The sequence below is a fragment of the Rattus rattus genome, chromosome 4, assembly GCF_011064425.1.
Source record: "Rattus rattus isolate New Zealand chromosome 4, Rrattus_CSIRO_v1, whole genome shotgun sequence".
Taxonomy (NCBI): domain Eukaryota; kingdom Metazoa; phylum Chordata; class Mammalia; order Rodentia; family Muridae; genus Rattus; species Rattus rattus.
The window spans coordinates 11503449-11507605 of record NC_046157.1 but is presented as its reverse complement, the minus strand read 5'-3'; the positions used below and the strand labels follow the sequence as shown (position 1 = coordinate 11507605).

At 41.8% G+C, this 4157-nt stretch overlaps 1 non-coding gene across 1 annotated transcript; it reads left to right on the top strand.

Moving 5' to 3' along the window:
* Nucleotides 1-3779: 3779 nt before the first annotated feature.
* Nucleotides 3780-3922, top strand: LOC116899838. Its single transcript, XR_004387835.1, has one exon. It is a non-coding gene; the product is annotated as a small nucleolar RNA SNORA48 (small nucleolar RNA).
* Nucleotides 3923-4157: the final 235 nt, after the last annotated feature.

Here is a 4157-nt window from a genome sequence, read left to right as displayed (position 1 = left end):
ATCTTTAATTTTTATTTTACTGAATTTCAGTCTCTGTTTTGTTTTGTGCTGTTATTACTAGGGTTTATTTTCTCCTTTCTAAGCAATACTGAGCATCAAATATTCAAAAGATGGCTGCTCACTAGGGAGACTCTCACATAAAATTGTACAAGATAACTATCTCTAAATATGAAATCTTAGCATATAAAAACAAGTCGTGCATGTGCTTATGTATTTGTATATGTCTATGTGTGTGTATGTATGTGTATGTATATGTCTGTATGTATGTGTGAGTGTATGTGGATATCTCTGTGTGTATATATGTGCATGTATGTATGTATGAGTGTATGTGTGTGTATATTTGTCAATGTGTGTGTGATGTGCATGTATATATATGAGTGTATGTGTATTTGTGTGTATATATGTGAGTGTGTGTTTGTGTATATGTGTTTATGTGTCTGTAACTATGTGTGTATATGTGTATGTATGTGTGTATATTTGTGTGTATGTGTGAGTGTATTGTCTATGTGTTTATTTGTGTGTATATGTGCATGTATGTGTCTATGTGTCTGTGTGTATATATGTGTGCATGTGGTTTGTGTGTGTGTGTTTATATGCATGTATGTGTATATGTGTGTATCTGTGTATATGTGTGCATGTGTGAGTGTGTGTCCTAGTTTCCCAGTAACTGAATTAAAACATACCTAAGTGGACAAAAATAACAAAATATCTAGAAGATTAATTTTAAAATGATCCACATGCTACATATGTAGGAGGACTTGGTTTTCAGGTGCAACCTCTAATAAGAGGAAGAGGGTGTGTGTCTGACTCTTTTGCCTGCCTTTGGTTCCTTTCCCCTAACCGGATGGCCTTATCTGCTCTCAATAGAAGAAGACGCAGCCAGTCCTACTACAACTTTATATGACAAGGCAGGTTGATATCCGTGGGAGTTCTCCCCTTCTCTGGGGAGAAAGGGAGGGGCACAGGCTGTGGGTATGGGAGGGACTGGGAGGTCAGGATGGAGGATGACACTGCAATTGTCAATTAATTAATAAAAATAAATAACAAAATGATCTACAAATTTTAAGATAATAAAAATAAACAGCCCAATGAATTAAAGAAGCCAACACAGAATATGAAAAAGAACCCAGTAACTATGTAGAAACTGAAAAAAGTCAGAAATCTTGAGAAGATCAATAACTCATAAATATATAACTGAAAGCCTCTTTTGATAAAGGATATGAAGTAAGGGAAAGCATTTTGGGGCTTCTGCATAAGGTTGGGGACTTATCACATTCAGATAGCAAGAAAGTGAAAAATAGGAACAGAGCGCAGGACCTGGGTGGCCTGGTGAAAGGCCAAGCTTGTGCATGACCACGGATGAAGCAAAGGCACAATCAGAAATGCCAAAAACCCAGTGAAGAGAATGAGCACACGTGACTCCCACTGCATGGAACAACGTGGATGGCCTGGCTCAGGGGGCACTGAGAATGCCAAACATTCATAACCAGAAACATTTGATCTCCCTGTCCTATCATATTGACAGATGCAAGAGATATAATATAAGTAACAAAATACTAATATTCCTAATTATAAACGAGAAGTACCAAGTCACTTTCATGACACACCAACTGGAATGACAGACTTCTTCCCAGGAGCTCTGATGGTCTGAAAGTATTTCTGACTCCTAAAGGAAACGGCTGTCAATCTGGTTTACCACCCAGGAGAATGCAGTTCCAAATCTAAAACAAGCTCCAGTCAATGGGACTCACGACCCCTGAGCAAGCATGCCGGAAAATACTTATAGGGATCCTCTACACTGAGGAGAAAGAATTCCAAAGACCATCAAGAAAGAAGAAGAAATTGCACTGGGAGAAGCCTAGGTAATGTAAAAGAGAATTGGGGAAGAGTCAAACGTGATTTAGTCAACAATCGAATGTCTAACATGAACACGAGGGAACGGAACAAACACAGATGGTTCCCAACAGGCAGAAGGAAATCAACACAATGGCAGGGACGAGCACAAACGTCACAATAACAGCGGGCAACGTCGGTGGCCTCAGCTCCTCAAGTAAAGGCTTCGGACTGGCTTATTTAAGAAAACAATACCCACCATTTGCTACCTGTAAAACTCACCTCACTGGCCAAGGCACACACCCACTGGAAGTGGGAAGACAGATAATGATATCCCGAACAAGTAGAATCCAGAAAGCAGGGGGAGCATGTATACTTGTATCCAACAGGACAGCTACAAGCCTAAGGTGTGAGACAGAAAAACTTATGCACTGCTGACATTGACTGCAAATGGATCTGCGCTGGGTCGTGAAACACGACGCCATTCGGAACTGACTCTACAGAAAATCAAGGGGATCGGGTGCTACCTTGAGAATAATGGGTGACTTGCCTAGAGGTAAAATTTGCAGACAGAAAAATATATTTTAAAAAAACTAGTTATAGTATAGAAGATGTGGGGTTAATGCACGTAGGTCAAGCTTCGAATAGAAAGCCTCCCCCATGGGCTCCTGTGTGTGACCAGTTACTTGGTCCCCAGCTGTCAGTACTGCTTTGTGAAGCTGTTGAACCTTTAGGAGAGGAGGCCTGGCTGGTTGAGGTGGGTCACCGAGGGCAACCTTTAGAAGTCAGAATGCAGCCTGGCGTCTGGCTTCCTGGCTGCCACAGTGTGGCCTGTCACATTGCTGCTGACAAAGAGGAACCCGTCATGCCCCTGCCACTTCTTCACCATGATGGACTTGAATGTCCTTAAATCCCAAGCCAGAATGACATCTGCTCCCCTAATTTACATGTTTCAGATATGTTGTCACCATGACAAAAAGGGTGCAGAGCACAGCCGCTCCAGAACATTCTATTGAGCAATCACAGACCCTACACTTCTGTCATCACTAGTAACTTTATCCAGAACAACGCACAGTTTAGATCATAAAGGAACTCTGACCAAGTGCAAGAATTCCGTGCGTCTTATTGGATCTCGTGTCTCATAGCAGAACCTCATAGGTAGCAATGAATATCCTAGTAAGAGCACCAGTGGAAGGGGAAGCCCTGGGTCCTGCTAAGACTGAACCCCCAGTGAACTAGACAGTTGGGGGGAGGGTGGCAATAGGGGGAGGGTGGGGAGGGGAACACCCATAAGGAAGGGGATGGGGGAGGGGGATGTTTGCCCGGAAACCGGGAAAGGGAATAACACTCGAAATGTATATAAGAAATATTCAAGTTAATAAAAAAAAATAAAAAAAATAAATACGAGAAACTTGAGGACTGTACAAGTTTGTGGAGATAAAGAAACTTATTTTTGATCAAACAGTAGATAATTTAAAAAGTAAACAGGGCCTATAAAAATAAATAGAATCAAATAGAACTGAAAACACACAGGCCAGAACTTGCTGCATGTGCGGAAAGTTCTAATGGGAAAGTCCACAGGGAGGATGTATATAAATATCAATCGTGGCCTTAGGAAAATTATTGCAAACAAAAAGAATGATCCTCAATAAAATACTTAACATTTTATTTTTAAACTCATTGAAATGAGCAGACTATTTCTTTTCTTTTTTCGGAGCTGAGGACCAAACCCAGGGCCTTGCCCTTGTTAGGCAAGCGCTCTACCACTGAGCTAAATCCCCAACCCTTATGTTTTAATTCCAATGATACAACAATGGTTCAATGTGTTCAAATAAATAATGCAGCAATATGAATAGAATCAAGGGTAGAAATCCTATTGTCACCTAAATGGATGCTGAAAAGACTTTAATAAAAATCCCACCTCATTCATGGTTAAAAAAATACTAAGCCCAGCTGGCAATGGTCAAAGAGATACCTTGTTGGTGATATTCTTAAATCAGTCAGGGGCAGAGCAGATGACAGTCCTTTGTGCCTCCTAGTTTGATGCCTGGCTTGGTGGCCAAAGCTGTCTCATGCCTAGGACACCTCAAATCACATCAAGTCAAGTCAAATCAGATCAAATCTAGGCAGCACAGAGTGGGAGGAGGAAGACCTGTGTTCCGCCACTGCCACTCCACGCAGGTAGACAAAGATGCTCACAGACCTTTCCTCCAGGTCCTCATAGCCCCCAGCTACCTCTGTTCAGCAAGGGAGGAAGAAGACAGAGGCCTGTGGATGGCCCTGCCACCCAGAGACCTATGAGCGTAGCACAGATGGACTGAAGA